Raw genomic sequence first — 18,863 nt, forward strand, 5'->3', positions numbered from 1 at the left:
AAACAGTCCCAAATAATAAATAGTGCAATACATTATAACTACACAAGCATACAACAAGCTCAAAATAAAGCCACGGTTGCATAAACTAGTTTATTTCCTAGTGACTTTGCCATGGTCCATTTTTTAGGCCCACCGCTGAGCTTTTGAATGAGATCCGCCGGATATCGGTACTATTAAGGGGTCGGAGATACTGCAAACACTAGCCCCCTACAGCCGGCTTTCTGTCACTGCATGTTCCTCTCCACCTTCCTGCAGCCACAGAATCCCCTTTAGGCGAAGAGATGGTGTACCCAGATTTGTGGAGTACTTTTAAACAATCCACACTCTGCCTTTTATCTTCAGCATTATTATGAAACTGAAGATATGGAGCTGCTGCAACACCAAACGAAGGCAATGGTTGGGCTCAGGAATTCATGCTTAGTCTGCGGCTGTGTGCACAGTGATAGGGGGGGGATTTAGGCAGTTTGGCGATACTGGGGTAGACTTCTGAAAGAAACACCAAGGGATTCAGGCTCCTGTCTCGCTCAGGGTATGAACGTTCTTGAAGGGAAAAGGTCCAAGCAGGGCCTGCTGAGCTTAGTACCTGTGCACATCAGAGGTTTGAGATGGTGCTCAGCCTGCCAATCAACATACTAAGGAAGGTGAAGTCAGTGCGTGGGGGCTTCCATATCATAAGCAGCTGGTTTCCTGACCTCTCCCCCCTACTACTACACTTATGGTATTGAGTGCAGAGACAGCTTTTGGTGCCACGGGGGGATGATCATAGGGGGGGGGGCCAGCGGGATGCTGGGGGGCGCATTGGGAACCAGGGGTGTACCGGGGGTCAGTGGGTTGGTCGCCCCATCAATGCACACATCTTGGCGCCGCCACTGATTGATTGGAGCCTCCAGACTGCCAATTTCCAGATTCTTGCTGCACATAGTGCCTCTAATTGGGAACGAGAGGGAGTGAGAAACAGAGAGAGGTTGCCTGACATTGGCAAAGTGAAATTGGAGCAGTCTGCGGAGGCCATTGGTAGTAGTAGAATGGGAGTACACAAGGCTGTTTTGCCTTTTAATGCTTTGCTATGACTTGTAATGCTTTGTTATGCCTTGGTAGGCCATGCTGTATGTCGCTTGATTGTTTGCGCCCCATACTATCCAGCTCACCATTCCACTTTCTACCTTATACTGTATTGCTCCCGGTGCCCCAATGTGATTCGTTCTGGTGGGATTTGCTCCCATGTGTCCCAATGTTATTTGGCTCCTGTGTTTCCTGTTGTAAGTTCGCCCTCTGGAGCCCAATAATTAGTACCTGCTTATGTTTTTGCACTCCAATATCCAATCTTATTTCCATGACTGGCTCCTAGATATCACATTTTGACCTGGTAGCATGCTTAGGTGTTGCTAGGTACCCCACCAGGACTATGCCCGTTCTGGAATCCCTACTGTGAACTTTCCTCAGGAACTATTCTCACGCACTTAATACTAGATACTCAATACTGTCTGCTCCCTATGACTTCCAATCCTTCCCATGTTTCCCCACTCTCATTCAGGACCAGTCGCTGCACATTGTCCACAGGTAGAGGGTACTAGCCCACGCCAGGGTGCCTCTGGACATCTCATCACAAGTAGCCTACCCAATGGTCACTATTATTGAGACTTCCCTTGGACATACCAGATGGATGCTTCAAGTTGCCCAACTGGCCCTCTACTATCCTCCCCACACTAACACTCTTCGCCTCTATGCTCAAACACACTATAGCCATATCAGCTAAGCCACTGAAATAAGGCAATTGAATACCCATTCCAACAGACATCAAACAGGACGCTTCACCTCTACAATCAACTTACATCTCAGTTTTGGCCATTGTATCCCAGCACCAGAGTTAGGGGAAGCCCCCCTATAGACACAAATGCCTCTATGCTTTCGACACACAACACAGAGAAACATACCTTTCCGCTGAGCACAGAGTACTTTCGGACTGCATGCATCAACACAACAACAAAACTAACTTGCATTGTCCTTCTCCCCCACTAACCTTGCTCTACTCCTTCTCTTTAAAATCCACCATAGCGACTGGAGACCATGCAAAGGACAGCAACACAGTATACCTTCCAGTAACACAACATTTCATTTACCATGCAGTGCTAACAGCCTTCCAAACCTCAGGGGCGGTAATTATCGCTTGGCATTAGGGTCTTCCACAACATGAACTGTAGTAACTTGGGGGTAAGGATTACCAGTGATAATAATCCGTTCCTCACTTCAGAAGGCTTAAACTCAATTGATTCCAAATTAAACAAGTGATTTATTATATTATTTATTGAAGAGGTGTTACATTAGATTCCAAACTACAACGGCCTGCCTGCTCTGATCACTGTGCCACATTAAAAACAAATTGGGGGCCTGAATAGTGCCTATTGGTCCCAATAACAATGCCAGCCGAAGCGTTCTGACAACACTGATGATAGCATAGCACCAAAACAGGGGTGCTTCTGCACAGACTGCACACCAAGCTTGATTTCCTTTTGTACACCACAATTTAATTCCCAACGGGCCAGGCACTATTATTTGGTTTAAACTTTAGGTGTGCCATCTTCAATGTAATGCAATCATTCCCTGCAACTGAAAGCCACAATGTTAAATTGAGATGGCCCACGCGAGAAACCAAGCTTGTTGATATTCACTGCCAGGCTCAGACTGGCCTATAGGGCAATAGATAAACAGCACAGGAGTATCCCAAAACAAGCTACCTATTGATGTCACAAGTGTAGGCAGGAAATTTAGATTAACATGAGGCACCTATAGGTCAAAATCTTGTGTAGCAACAAATATCACAAGATATGCACAAAGGCAGATTTTTGCAAAAATATATTTTTCGTTTTATTATTTTGATATGTGCTAAAAAGCAAGGACCACCAAAGAGTCCAGTTATTTAAAAAGACAATATATCACAATATACAACGACAATCAGTTGAACACTGTATACAAAAATATTCAAATATTAGCAATTGTCAAAATTCATTTAGGTGGTGTTAGTAAAACAAAGTGACTCCCAATAGCAGGCATTTGTTTATAATTTTGCACAAAGCCCTCTTGGGGAAAGTGTCGACAGAAATTACTCTGTTTCCAGCCTTATATACGTCAAACCGAAGGTTATAGGAGTAAGCTTGTTGTTGCATGGACGTCTAGTCATCCAACTAAGGCTTTCGTCAGGACACCCAAAAGACAACTGGTGTTTGATGTCATGTATTTCACAAGGAATGCTTTATATTAACCAGTGTATCTAAACAGAAAAACAAATATATAATTTTTAAAAACCAACTCCATTACGGATGATCATTTAAAAATACTGCCTCATCTTTCTTAATATTTCCAACCATTTCACTCATTGTTACATGTGCATCATAGATATATCGATATTCAATAATAGATATACCACTTGGTGTTTTTTGGACCCGATTTGCTTGTCCTAATATATTTTTCTTCTTTAGTTCAGCTAAAAGTAATTTCATTATATTCAAGTCAAAAAATAGCTGATAATATACTCCCACCTGTGGAGCATACATACGTTAATGTAATCCACAAGAAACAATAACTTATATGTGTATCTGTGTAGTGGTGGTTTCTAACCATAATCATACCTTCATATTTCCTCAAAGACGACACTCCAAGAAGTATGGGGGCGGTATCTATTTTTACTGCAACGGATGTGTCCATAGTGACAAAGGAATGCATCAAATGTCAGCCGGCACCATATCGAGCTGCATTGGAAACAGTATATACAAGGGAATGGTAACCATATGTTTGAAATAGCGTAATTGATATAATGGGAAAAAGGATGGTGGGTATTTACTCCTACCTTCACCTTCCTTCTGGGCCCTGTGCTGTTTATGTATTACAGACCACATCCCACAAGCCCCTAACAAAAAAGTGGTCTCCCTTCTTCTTCTCAATTATCGGAGGCGTGGGCGGACCCACGCAGGCGCTTCCCCATCCTAAAGGATGATGTGCACCAGACCCACCAATCAATACTTAGCACACATAAACTCACAACTCCTCCCACCGCCCCGTTTGCCTCACAAAATCCAACATCACACTGCTCCTCCTCCTGCCTCTCACCCAGTCACCTCGCAGCAAAGCCCTCCCACTCAGCTCAGCCACACCCAGCGCAGTCAACCCAACCCTCATCAATTCTCTCTCTTCAACATGTCTCTCACACCTAAGCAAAAAATGCTTAGTGGTCTCCCTTTTGCTCATATAGCACTACCCGTATCTAGGACAACCCCTGTGGTTGGTTGAGCACCACTCTTGATTAAAAATGGAAAGTGTACATATTGTCTCATTTACAAATGACATAAAAAATGTATCGATATGCCTTCCATCCTTGACACCCCAGTCGCGGGACCTTCTGTTGCCCCACTGACCAATACCAACGATTTGGATCTTCTAACACAAAAACAAAAAAACGAATACTCACCCAATCACATGGACAACTTATGATTGAATACCTGAAGGCCGGGGTCATCCCCGAGGGCCTACATGTCAAAAATATACCAAGAGTTTTTTTTAGAAAATCCTAAATTTATGAAAGGATTTAGCGTAGTGGGCAACAAGTGTGGGTCATTCTTATTATCGAGACAGCTGAGGAGGAAAGTAAAAAACAAGAAGACATTGATACTTTAGAAAAAAAGATAAGAGCGGATTCAAGTATCCCAGAGGCTAAATCTGCACTTGAAAAAATGAACACAGAAATGTCAAAATTTCAAACTTTGACATTAGACAAAAAGATCTGGAAACTAAAGAAGGATATTGCCAATTACAAAGAAGAAATCACATATCCTTATCTAGTTCCGGGTTTCTTTCAACAATATAACCCTAACCAGACCAGTTGGAATGGCCATTATTCACTGATATTCAAATCAATCATCAATCCCCCGAGATCCTGACAGCTTTCTCTTCCCCCACAGATTACCTGTACGGACAGCACCACTACCAGTGATCATCCTGATTAAGGCCACCACCACCACGGGCTCTTACCCAGCCAAGTTTGGCCAAAACACTTCCATGTCGATGTTTTGTGGCACAACCCTTGTATATATGCGTTGATAGATAGTGTTGTGTACACCATTTTATTGTATACCCCCGGACCTACCACAGTCCTGGGTCGCACCCTGCACAAGTTCTATGTCCCTACTTACCTGTATTGTATATTTATGCACCACTGTGGAAATTGTCTCTCGATAATTCGATACTCACCTGTATTTCCCTTGAAAAAACAAACATCTGTCCATACCTTCATGCTTATCGAAAGTCTTGTAAATGTTTAATTCTATTTATCTGTGCAAAATCGTTTTGAAGGCAAAATAAAATAGCTTCAAAACTGGACAGCTGTCTACGGATCTCTCATCCTGATATCTAGCATTTTGCATACACATGGGAAGGGGGGCTGGGTGGCTGCACTCTCTGCTTCCCCCCTCTTCACGGACCCCATTTCCGTGTCGCCATTGATGAGGAAGCGGATGGTAGGTAAAGCAAATAACTTTATTCGCAGCCCGCAGAGCGCAACACATCTGCTGTTGGGTCACAGCATAACGGATTCCCTCAAACAAACACAATTCCAGAACAAGAATTGAATGTACAGAAAATAGAATGTCGCTCTGCGCAAGACATATGGTTCTTATCCTGAGTTGGGCGGTATCCCGCACTAATTGCGCTGGGATACCGCCCACCGCTATTAGCGTTACAGCAACTTGGTACAGCAACTTGGTCCAACACAATTTGCACCGGATCCCGAGTTGCAGTGGGGTGGTAACCCAATGAACCATATGGGGTTTCTTGGCGCCTAAAATGGGCAGAAAGGGGAGATTTATACCTCCAGCAAAAAGCTAGTGTTACCACCACATTTTACTGTTCCGCCCAACTCATGATGAGGCCCATAGACACAACACAGTGGCAGCTAGTGGCAGTACTACATGTACCGTAACAAAGCGGCTATTCTCCACCTGCCCAGAAACAGTATTATACTGTCAGTGATGAAAAGCACTTGGGAACACAGAACTTATCTGGAGTTGTTTGATGAATCCTATGGATCCCTCACTGTACCCCTGCCTAAAGTGTCCTCTCAGGTGGCCAAGTAAAGGCAGACGCTTCCTGATCCTGACCTTGGGGGGTGGTGTACTGCGGGAGGATCACTTAGGAGGAGATGGGGCCCAGTGTGGTGAAAGGATCCCGTTGGATGAGGCACAGTATTCTCCTTTGAAAGGGAGTAACCTTTATTGTATACCAAAACATGTAATGTCCTATTGCTATTGTAAGATATCTGAACCCCTTGTTAAGTTTAGAAATATGGGTAAAGTGGGTGCAACATCTTTAACCACTTTATTTAAGGAGTAACCTGTCATACCTTGTATGGATAAAAATCCCCTCGTCCCAGAGGCACAGAGAAAGTAAACCTACAAATGGTGGCATAAATGAACTGCCTTTCCCTTCTGTGATAAAATATGATGAAGCAATTTTAAAAATGTATAAACAAAATAGTTCTTAAGTTAAAAGTAGTAAATTAACAGAACTCATTTTGGTACTGGGACTAAGTACCATAGTCACAAGAGTACTGGGATGAAGAAGAGGGCTGAAGAGCAATACGACCTGAAGGTCAGGTTAGTAGGCTTATCAGCTCACACCAGAGGGCGGCTGAGAGGCTTAAAAAGCTCTTTCAGGTGCAGGGCATTAGTTGTGGTCGCGGTTGGAGGAAAAGTAGCAATTGTAGCAGCAGCAGGAGAAAGGGGCAGAAGAAAGCATGTTGCTGGCAGAATTCACAGAAGCTGGAGGAACAGAAGTACACCATGATTTTCCATCAGCTTATTCCAGTTACCAGTCCTGGGTTGGTCCTGTTCTCCCCCCTCCCCCGCCCAAAGTCTGGATTTCAGATATAGCGCAGTGGGAAGCGTAAGGTACAAAAGCTTTCCCCCTTGTGAACCTGATTGCAGAGCATTTGAATGCGAGAAGTGTGCAGCAGACCGTGCCAGGAGGCTGGCGTGCTCCAGGGGGTCGTGGTGAGCCTGAAGTCAGCTTCAAGTGCGAAGTGTGCCTGGTTGAGAAACTTTTTGTAGTAGATGTCCTGCAGCCTGTGGAAGAGGCAGAGAAGCTCATGAGTGTTTCCACACATTCCCAAGCCTTCACGCATCACAGGCTGGCAACTGTAACCAGTTGCTTTTCACTCGCGAAGGAGTGAAACTGACTGAAGCTCACCAGAGCGTGTCAGACAACGGAGTGTAACAACTGTAGAACTCTTGTATAGAGAAATACACTTTGGAAGAGGCTTTCAGACATTATAAATTACAGAAACCTCTTTAACAACGTCAATGGTCGCGTGTACATAAAAGTGATTCTAACACGAAGACAGAGCCCAAATAAAGACGCAATAACATTGTATTCCGTGAAACAAGTGTTAAACCTCAATTTGTGAGCCAAAGAGAGCAAACAAGCATTGCCTCAAGCCCAGAATTGAACTAGCATTGCCCTCAGTCAAAAGAGGCTAAAGAAAAGGTTTCTGTGGAGATAACTGTTAGTAACAGAAGAAAAGAGACTAATACAATATCTCTGAAGGTAGAGCTTGTAAATGAATGACTATGATGTAAAAGAACCAAAAGTCAGTCATGATCTCACATTGCAGAAGTTAATCGAGGTTTCAAATTGAAAGTACTTAGTTGGTGGCTTGACAAAAGACAAGAGTGGGTGAAGAACAGAACTAGAATAAAGTTGGTGATAAGAGGCATTGCCTGTCTGGCAGAGTTAAAACGGCATTGGTATCATTCTTGCCTTTGCTATAGAGCTGTGAAGAGTTGTTGAAAGCCGTTTAAAGTGGAGGAAGTGATAAACTTTAGAAGTATCAGTGGGACTGAGACTTCAGAAGCAGTACAATTGAAACACTGTGACGTAGAGAAGTGAATCTACATGATGTGTCATTGTAGGAGTTAGGTCTGGCAGGAGAGTGGACCAAACAGAAGTGGAAGCAGAGGACCGGGTGTGGATCACGCCGGTAGAAGCTGAATATACTGTAAAGTTTCTTTGTTTTTATGGTGCTGAGAGGGAAGCACTGTGCAAGAAGCCATTGGTGTTTATGGTGCTAAGAAAGAAACAGTGTGGCATTCGTCAAACAGAAGAAGTTGTTTTTGTTTCAAGGTGCTGAGAGGGAAGCACTGTGAATAGAAGCCAATTTCAACATACCTAGATTTTGTGAAGCATTTAAGTTTTAACAGTGAACACCCTGATCACGAATTCCTTTGGTACTGTTTAAGGAACTTTGAACTACCTATATTTCATGAAAAGAGGCATCCTTTATATGATGATCTTTGGAGTAGTATTTTTTTTTCTTTAACATCCTGACTTTGTTAAGAACTGTGTCGGAATACTGTTTCAACCCCCGATGTCCTTGCTGTTTTGTATTCATCCACAGAAATGACTTGCGGAAGGAGAATTTGCTCAGGTCGCAATCAGGGCTTTGTGTGTGAGCATGAACGCAGCAAGGTCCTTTCCTCAGGCGAGTTGTACGTGCAGTACTGTGTGCGACCCGAGTGCTGAGAGCTGTAAGAGCTGCGGCAATGCTCTGATCACCGAGCTCGGTGGGATATACAGCTTCCGCTGGTGATGGCTGTGGACCTCAAATTTTAACATCTTGTTTGAAGAGTAGGAAGCGCTGAATCGTTTTTCCCCCTACGTTAATTGTAAGACTTAGACACTGTTTGTTGGGCCCAGTGACTGTGCTTTCATTGGCTGGTTTATCCGGTTGTGCTTGGGTGATTGCAGGGCTGTGTTTCGCTTCCCTTTGAGCCCAGCACATCATCAGCGACAGCTAGCCCTGTGGTGCTGTATTAACTGCACAGGATAAAATAAAAACACACTGGCCCTTGTTGATCTGGTTTGCGAAGCACTGCAGTAAATACTGGGAAGAAAGAGGTCAGTGTTCCCACACTAATTCAAAATCCCTGACACTCCTCTGGTTAAAAGATAGAGGGTGTGATTGGAGAGATGGGGCAGCACCGATATGCCCTCCGTAGTGGACCTATGGCCAATCTGCACCAATTAACAAGCCTAGGAGTGGCAGCAGATGCCAGGCAGCGGGCAAAGACCTTCCATCCTCAAAAAGGGGAAAAAGGAGGGGATGATTGATACTATAAACCCAACAACACACCCGAAAATTAAAGGATTTCTTTTGCCTTACGGGCCACAGACCATGACTGATAGAAATTATCCTACATTGTTCAAAATAGTGGATATGCACAGTATTATTGATCACAATGACACGACTCACGCCTTTTCAATTGACAACGATGGCTCACTTCTAAACTTGGTAATGGATCTTAAGCGGAAGTCTTTGTGCCATAGTTCGTTCCAGCTGGCTGAAATTCTTGGCCAAAATTAGGACGACAATCTGGAGACTAACTTAGCTGCCACTCCGGATTTGGAAGCGCTGCTGTAAAGCTCTGCCATTTCGGATGAAGGCATGACCTCTACCGAAGAAAGAGTAGACTCTACAGTGGAGGGTCCTGAAATTGAAGCTGGTGGTACCTTGCATATGCATATTGTTGACATGATCTTGGCGAAAACCAAGGCTCTTACACTATGCTCCAGACTTGCAGATGAACAACAAGAGATGAAGGCCTGTTCTTCATGGATGAAGAACAACAAGAAGATTACATCCACGATCTTGGTGGCTAAGATTGTGGATGTAATCTTAGACAATAGTGCAAATCTAATGGTTAATCAGGAGAGCTCTTCCCCATGGGTTGTTATACCAGCGCATCCCTTGAAAGGGAAGGGGAACAGATACAGGGGACAAATAAGGAGCGTGCACGTCTCGAGACAGAGGCAGACCAGGGGACCTCCCGGGTGGAGGTGGCTCTAGCTCCGGCCTTAAGGAATAATTCACTTACCATCACGGAAGCAACAGAGCAAGATGCCATTGATGTGCTATGCAATGAGATCTCCATGCTGACAGATCTAGAGGCCTAAAAAAACAAAGGAGGCGTCAGCCAGCCAGGAAAACTGCTCTGAAACATTGAGCATTTACAAATGGAAACATTGCAGAATTGGAGTCTGGTTGTCCAGACCGGTGGTCTTCAAAGCTAAAGGTAGAAGAGCAGTGGTAACACAGGATATGGTAAATGGTACCTATAGGCAAGCAGAACTAAGGGGCGAGTTGGACAATTGGATCACCTCTGCTAGAGGACAAGAGCAAGGGCGGGTGGACATACCCAAAAGTCAGGAGGGACAAAAAAGGAGCCAATTTACGTGGACCATAACTCAAACCGCCATGCCTAAAAACTAAAAGTGGAGGCTCCTTGATGGGCTGTGATGCAAACGACAACGCTATAGGACCTGAAATGGGGGAAACAGCACCGCTTGACCTTAGTCCATTCAGCATGTTGGGAAACTTAGTAAAAGTAGAAGAGATAGCGCTGCGGGTCAATAGTCCATTCTTGAATTGTACCAACCTATTATCCCTCTTGATGAAAGTTCCTAGGTTGTCAGCGATTAGTAGCAGAGATTTGCTTAAGATCGCGCTCCCTTAGTGGCATAGTGCCTCGAATTGGGCACTTATTGGACTAAGCTCCACAGCAATCGCTTCTCTTTTATGTACTTGGGCAGAAGCGTTACAAAAGCTGGGATTTAAGCTAATTGTGTGCCACATCCCACAAGTGCAACTCTTGGTACGTCTTTGACAGAGCCACCCTTAAACGCAAGTGCAGGGTGTCCGAGAGGAAGTGGAGGGCAGCAGGTGCATCCTCTGACAAACTGGCCTATTGCCTGCTCCAAAGGCAATACAGACTCTCTGTCCTGTCCAAGAAGGGAGCCTACATCCAAGCCTGCGTCTCTGCGGCCTCTAACAACACAGCCAAACTCTTTAAAACCTGCAAGGAGCTGGCCAATCCTGCTGCAGTATCCACCTCTCCTGTTCCCTCGCAGGCCCTCTGCTCATCACTTCACCACTAAAACTCAGGACATCTGTCCTCTCTCTCTCCTCTTCCTCTCTCGGGCCCTCTCTGGCCACCTCTCCCTCTGCTCCTCTGTTTTCCTCCCTCCCCGTTTTCAATCCTGACAAAGTTTCTTGACAAATCCGATCTATGAAAGTAGCATCCAAGCAGGCGCTCCCCTGCTCCTCTAGAACCATAAAGGACCACATCAGCACCCTTGCTCCAGCCTTGGCAGATTTCTGCAACCACTGTTTTTCCACAGGAACTTTCTCCTCCCCCTAAAGGATTCCCTTGCGCACCCCCTCCTGAAGAAGCCTTCCGCAGATCCTTCCTCTCTGGCAAACTACCGCCCGATCTCTATCACGCTTTTCTTGGGCAAACTCCTGGAAAAGCTGGACATCTCCAAGCTTACTCTCCATACCGAATCTGTTGGTTGTCTCCATGACCATCAGCCTGGATTTAGATCAGCCAGAAGCATGGAAACTGCTCCCCTGAATACCTGTGTAGACCTGCTCACAAATCTCGACTCTAGCCTTCCCTCTGTCCTCATTCTCCTCAATCTTTGCTCCACGGTCAACCATGCCATCCCGATCAATCATCTCTGTGACAACCTGAGGACATGGAGAACAGGTCAAGAAGGATTAATGGTCTCCATGACCATCAGTCTGGCTTCAGAATTGCCAGAAGCACGGAAACTGCTCTCCTGAACATCCATGAAGACCTGCTCTCCAACCTCGATTCCAACAACCCATGTGTCCTTACTTGATCTCGCTTCTGCCTTTGACACGGTCAACCATGCCATCCTGCTCAACCGTCTCTGTGATAACGTGGGTATCACCAATCAGGCCCTAGCCTGGTTGACTTCCTTCCTCTCTGATCGACCCTCCCAGGTCCAACCGCGGTCCTTTCTCTCCACATGTGGTGCTCCACAGGGATCTAACCTCTCACCATGGCTCTTCAATCTTTATTTGGCACCTCTGCCCATCTCATCTCTACCTTCTCTCTGAGCTTTCAGTGTTATGTGAATGACACTCAGCTCTCCTACAGGCTCCCCTCAGCCTCTTTTCCTCTCTTGCTCATTCCTGATTGTCTAGCCGCGATAAAGGAATGGTGTGCCTCTGACAATCTCTGCCTGAACGCCAGTAAGACTGAGATCTTTCTCATTGTGACCCCTGCTACCGCTTTCCCTCTTTCCCTCTGGCCAGCCTCCTGGGCCCTCTACCTGCGGCTTCCTGCGAGACAAGAAACCTTGGTGTCATCTTCAACTCCACCCTCTCCTTCTCTCCTCACATCACAGACGTCTCTAAGAAGTCCCACTACCAGCTGCACCTCTTCAGAGGTATTCTTCCTTTTCTCACTTTCCCCCAGAAGCTCACTGTTACGCTCACCTGGTCTCCGCGGGGGCGTTGGAGCACGGTTGGAGCCCTCCCTATACTTGACTCCTCTGAATCGCCTTCCCCTCCAGATAGTGGTTGGACCAGCGGCTCGGGAGATGGGTGTTGTGAAGAGGAGAGGCAATGAGAATGGAGTGGGGATATCGTGACTTCCCCAACCCTTTCGTGCCAAAATACAGTGTGCAAGCACTTTCTCATATAAGCTCACCTGTAGTTTTGTAATGTTGAGCTATCCGTCCTGCTTGTCCTAGCAGGGGCGCGTAGAATGGACCAAGTTACTTCACTGGTCCGTGGGAGTGTTGATCCAGACCAGCTGCAACCAATCCACTTATAAGGTAAGTCTTTTGTTATGACTATTGTTCGATTAGACTGTCTGTATTTCGTCTAATGATAATTCTTGCAATGTCTCATTCCCTTTCCATAGGTACGAAGACCGAAGAGAGTCTGGAATACCTTAGTTTTGCCAGTGACAGGTAAGTTGGTCTTTATAAGGGAACTCTAGTCTCTTGTATGATGCGACTATGCTTTCGATATGTGTATATGAGTTCTAACCTGTTGTGTTCTTATTTCCTCATAGGTGCAGGCCGTCCATGAAGAATGGTGTCCGGATTCTTGATGAAGATTCGCAGTTGCGGGATGAAGACTCCGCCTCCGACTGTGATGTAATGCCGGTGAGAAAGAAGACTTCGGCTCCGACCGTGATGGAATGCAGGTAAGAAGAAGAGTCTGGCTCCGGCCGCGATGAGTTGCAGGTAAGAAGCGCACTCAGGGATGTAGCGGCTGGCAGCAGGTAAGATGCGTGCTCAGCGATGTAGCGGCTGGCAGCAGGTAAGATGCGCCCTCAACGATGCAGTAGTTGGAGTGAAAGGCGCGCACAGCGATGTAGCGGTAGACTGCAGGTAAGGAGCGATCTCAGGAATATCTTCAGGATGGGGCTGCAGGAATCCAGTGATGCGCAGGTAAGTACAGTGGACAGCGTTACGCTGCTGAAAGCAGAATAACGCGAAGCGAAGGCACGTGGATGGGCTGGCATTATATAGGCTGGCTCAGGCCCCTCCCTTTAGCCCCGCCTACTGACTCCACCTTGCCCTTCTTTGGAACTGTAGCACGTGCCTTCCAGTTCTGTTCTATGGCCACGCCCGGCCCAGCTGCACACGCCCTTGGCATGGAGTGTGCAGAGCACAATTTTACATGTGCCTGGCGCCAGAAGTGCCAGGACTTGTTCCAATGGGACCCTGGGGATGAGGAAGGACTGGCCCCTTGACTAGTGGCCATGACAGCACTCCCCCCGCAAGGCCCCTCTCACAGGCGATCTTCTGCCTGGTCCAGGCTAGGTGGGATTATTGCGAAGAAACCGCCTGATTAGTCGAGGTGCATGGATAAATTCCACAGGCTCCCAAGCACGAAGTTGAGGTCCATAACCCTGCCAGTCGATTAAGCAGTACAGTTTTGACCGCACCATTTTAGAGTCCAAGATGTCCTTAACCTCATACTCGGGTTCTCCCTCGATAATCTCGGGTTCCGGTGGTGATGTAATTCTTGTCTCATTCTTCACAGGCTTTAAAAGAGAAACGTGAAATACAGGGTGGATTCGCAAATTGTCAGGTAGCTCTAGCTTTACTGCGGCTGGGTCAATGGCTTTGATGGGATAGTGCCCAAGATACCTGGGGCAGAATACCCGAGGCCCTTTTAGCGGGATATTTCTGGACGCTAACCATACTTTATCTACGATTTGGTAATGTGGAGCTTCCCTTCTATGCCGGTCAGCAAACTTCTTTTGTTGTTCTTTGGCTTTAATTAAGCTCTTGGTTGCTTCCTTGAATGTTTGAGTAATAGTTTTATGTAGGGAGGAAATTGTTGGTATTTCTAGCTCATCAAGTGGGTCAAAGGAAGGTGTCTGAGGGTGCCGACCATTCATGATGTAGAAGGAACAAGTTACTTACCTGTTGTTCTCCAGCATGGGTCTGGCATGGATTTACATGCTCAGGAATATTCCCCGTCGGCAAGCTGGGAATCCTTGGTAAAGAAAAAAATCAGTTTCAGTTTCGTTTCTGAACTGTCTTTCTACTAGTAACCAATCACTGGTCTCTGGGTTATACTGCCCTTAGCCAATGACTGCCCTCTACCTAAGCCCCTCCTCTGGCAGCCATCTTCAGATTTGGTAGCACGTAAAGTGGCAGTAATACCAAAAGAAGAGCCGCATAGGGGTAGGAGGGAGGGTTCACATGTGAATCCATGCCAGACCCATGCTGGAGAACAACAGTTACAGGTAAGTAACTTGTTCCTTCTCCAGCATGGGGTCTGGCATGGATTCACATGCTCATGAATACAAGAATACATAGCAGTAAACACATGCACAACCACGGGAGGTGGCAAGGCTCAACATTAAGCATTTCAACAACTCGACACTAAGCATCTCTTACCTCCTCACCAGGCCCACCTTCAGGCAAACAGGTTGCGCGGCACTGCCTGGCCGACTCTGGACTCCACTCTGGAATCCCGGTCGACACAGTAGAATCTCGTGAAGGCGTGGTCGACCTCCACGTAGCAGCCCTGCAGATATCCAGTAGGGGCACGGCAGACAAGAACGCTGTGGTAGCAGTGATCGCTCTGGTCGAATGGGCTCTCGGACGGCAGGGCAAGGGTCGATGTGCCAACCGGTGACAGTGCATGATGCAGCCGGAGAGCCATCTGGAAATGGAAGGCTTCGAGAGGGCCTTCCCTTGGTTTACAGGTCCAAAGTTCACAAACATCTGTGATGTCTTCCAAAGACTCTTCGTGCGGTCCACATAGAACTTTAGCGCTCTAGCCACATCCAGCGAGTGCAAAGTTCTCTCAGCCGGCGACAAAGGCGACGGGAAGAAAACAGGTAACACCAAGGGCTCATTGAGGTGGAAGTCTGACGGCACCTTGGGCATGAAGGAGGGATGCGTCCTCAGCACCACCCTCGTCTCGTGGAATGTCAGCTATGGAGGTTTACAGGAGAGGGCCTGGATCTCTCCCACTCGTCATGCAGAGGTGATGGCCACAAGAAACGCTGTCTTCCACAACAGGAACTTCAACGGTGCCGAATGCAGAGGCTCGAACGGCGATCCCATGAGCCTGGTCACCACCACATTGAGCTCCGACGCCGGGGCCGCAGCCTTCACCGGCAGGAACGATCGGATCAGTCCTTTCATGAACTCCTTCACCAGGCGATGAGACCATAGGGATGACCGCCCCGAAGTTCTGGTATAGCAGGAGATAGCCACCAGATGGAGGCATGTGCCAGCCCCGCCTTGGCCAGCGATAGCAAGTACGGCAGCACCTGAGGGGCCGTAATCCGCAGAAGGTTAATCTTCTGTGCACGGCACCAGACAAAGAACCTCTTCCATTTGTGTCCATAATGCTCGAGAGTCGAGGACGCCCTGGCCTTTGCAAGCACCTCCTTGCAGTCCGCCGGGCTATCGTATCCTCCGAACTCTAGTGCTGCAGGAGCCAGGCCTGCAGGTTCAGCGAGCCCAGGTCGTGGTGGAGGATGGCGCCTCCTTCCCTGGCGAGAAGATCCGCGTTCGTCGGCAGTTTGACTGGGGGGGAAGGGGAGAAACGCTGACATGTCCAGAAGGTCCGGGAACCAAATCTGCCTCGGCCACGCAAGTGTGACGAGGATCATCCTGCACCGGGACCGTCTGAGTTGACTGATGCGTCGCAGCAGCAACGGCAACGGTGGGAATGCATACAGGAACAGGCCGTCACAGGGGAATAAGAAGGTATTGCCCATGCTCCCCGGCTGGGGAAACCTGCTGGCGAACCTCTGGCACTTGGCGTTCGTCGCCGTCGCGAATAGGTCGATCTGGGGAATGCCCCATCGTCAGAATAGGAGATCCTGCCGCAACTCCCACTCATGGCACGAGCGCAGCTCTCTGCTGAGTGAGTCGGCGATGGTGTTCTTGATTACTGCCAGATGGAAGGATACCAGAAACATCCCTTGGGCAACAGCCCAGTGCCACAGGCCCTGCGCTTCCTTGGATAGGGCTGGGGATCTGGTGCCCCCCTTGCTTCCAGATGTAGAACATCGTGGTGGTGTTGTCGGTGAAGACCCTTACCACCTTGCCTTTGAGCGACGGAAGGAACAACCTCAGCGCCCAGAACACGGCTCGGAGCTCCAAGACATTGATGTGTAGTGACCTCTCCTCCGGGAGCCAAAGGCCTCTTGCATGGAGATCTCTGGTGTGCGCTGCCATCCCTCCAGGGAGGCATCTGTCGTCACCGTTTCCTGATGTGCCGGGGTCTGGAAGTCCATGCCTGCCGCCAGATGCGCGCGGGTGCCCCACCATCGGATTGCTTGGCGGAAAGTCTCGTTCAGTGAGACCCTGTCTTCGAAGCTGCCTGCCGCTTGCATCCAACGGGCTTCGAGGAACTCCTGCAGAGGTCGCATTCGCAGCCTGCATAGGCGCACGAGGTAGATGCACAAGGACATCATGCCGAGAAGGGAATTGATGGACCTCACCCTGGCCACGTCCATGGTCAACAGCCGTTGTACCTTGCCCAGGATGGCCTTCGCCCTTTCCTCCGATGGCGAAGCCAATCGCGCACTGTGTCGAGCCTGGCTTCCCAGGAACAGGGCGACTTGCGACGGTACCAAGTGGGATTTCGCGAAGTTGATCGAGAATCCCAGATCCGTGAGCAGCTGGACGTTCTTCGCTGTGTTATCGACGGCGAGTTCTCTTTGGCTCACCCGAGCAAAGTAATCGTCCAGGTAGGGGTAGACGTGGATCCCCTGCAGGCGGAGCTGCGCCGCCACCACTTGTGCTAGGCACTTGGTGAACACCCTGGGCGACTACTTCAATCCGAAGGGAAGGGCCTTGAACTGATAGTGTCGCCCTTGGACCACAAATCACAGGAATTTTCTATGTCCTTTTAGGGGATGTGGAAGGTGCTCAGGTCGGGGCCCGACGCCACGGCCGGTTCACTCCTGTCTCGTTGCGGCCTTGCCGCCGCCGACGGGATCCTCCTGTCTTGTTGCGTCTTCTGTAGGCCTCCTGCGACGAGAAGCGGGCCACTTGGCGGTATGACGAGAAACCGCCGCCAAATCCTTTGGCGGCACCTTGCTTGCCTCCGGAGTTCCGAAAGGATGGCTGTCGTCGTTGAAGTACACCAAAGGCATGAGCCGTCTCGGTGTCCATCTTGATGGCCTGTAGTGACTCGTCCACTGTCTTGCCGAACAGGTTGTTCCCGTCGAAGGGCATGTCCATAACCCTGGACTGCACGTCCTGGCGGAAGTCGGTGGCCTTGAGCCAACTGCGCCGGCGAAGGCAAACACCGTTGCCCATCTGACGAAAGCCGGTGTCGGCGATGTCCGTGGCCACCGTAATCGCGTGGTCTGATGCCAGTTCGCCTTCCTGTAGGATTTCCAGGGCCTGAGCCCTCTTGTCGTCCGGGAGGAAGTCCAGCAAGGGAGCGATCTTGAACCATAGCTCCCTGGCGTAGCGTGCCACGATCGCAAGGGCGTTGGCCGCTTTAATCGTCGTCGCCTCCGACGAGATGACCCGTCGTCCCATGGCGTCCAGCTTCTTCCCGTCGCCGGCCGGTGGGGATGTTGAAGTTGAAGCCGTCGCCCCCGCCGCTTTCTTCTTGGCCCATGGGGCAGAGTCCGGGACCCGGTACTTCTTCTCGTACCGGTCTCTCTTAGCAGGTGCTGTAGACTGGTTCTTCAGGCGCGCCAGCCCCTCATCCCAAATGTCGTTCAGTAACGGGACTGAGAGGACAGTCTTCCTCTTGGCCTCCCGCCGTTGGTAGAGGAAACCTTCCTTCTTCTGTTCTTCGGAGCAGAGCTGGAAGAGCTCAGATGCCCTGGCGATGATGGCCAATTTCGTCGGGGGGTGGGGGGCCCCCCAAGGAGGTGGTCAGGGGAGGTCCATTCTGTCATCACCACCGTCGTCGTGCGTTCCAGTTGTTGCCGTCTCATCCCTCGGAGGAGGGGATGGGGGTGAAGGCTGGAAGGGGGGGAGGAGGATGGACTCGTCTCTGCTTGTTAGGCAGGCTACCTGACAGACCAGGCCCCACTGGGTCATCGGTGGTGGGGTAAGGGCATCCTTGTCCTTATCTCCACGCACAGTGTCTGTATAGCCATCAAGATAGCTCCTGAATTGTCCTGCGGTAGCGGTACGGACACCGGCTTGCTCTCCTCTTCGGGATCCTTCCCATGGGCCCTGGATTCCTCAAACTTTTTGTCCAGGATCCTTTGGACGCTCGCCAACTCATCCTCAGAGGTGGTATCCGTGTCCGTTATGGCTTCCGTGCCCCCCCCCCTTTCTCCTGCTGGGGTTTCACAGGGGTCTTCTAGATAGGCAGAAAAGATGATTCCCTCCTGGGTGGCAGGGAAACTCTAGCCCCTGAAGTCGCCTCCACTGGGGAAGCCTCCGTAGGTTTCGCCAGGTCTGCCACAACTCCCTCAATCAAGGCTTTAGCCGGTTAACTGAGGGCCTTCACGACCTTGGGCGTGCCTGAGGCCTTTACCTTGGGGGGAGGG

At 48.8% G+C, this 18,863-nt stretch overlaps 1 protein-coding gene across 2 annotated transcripts in view; it reads right to left on the reverse strand.

The window, feature by feature from the left end:
• Nucleotides 1–18,863, reverse strand: part of RUSC1 (RUN and SH3 domain containing 1) — a 382,086-nt gene that overhangs the window by 21,634 nt on the left and 341,589 nt on the right. The window lies entirely within an intron of this gene.

The sequence above is a fragment of the Ambystoma mexicanum genome, chromosome 1p (genome assembly GCF_040938575.1).
Source record: "Ambystoma mexicanum isolate Mex_15411 chromosome 1p, UKY_AmexF1_1, whole genome shotgun sequence".
Lineage (NCBI taxonomy): Eukaryota > Metazoa > Chordata > Amphibia > Caudata > Ambystomatidae > Ambystoma > Ambystoma mexicanum.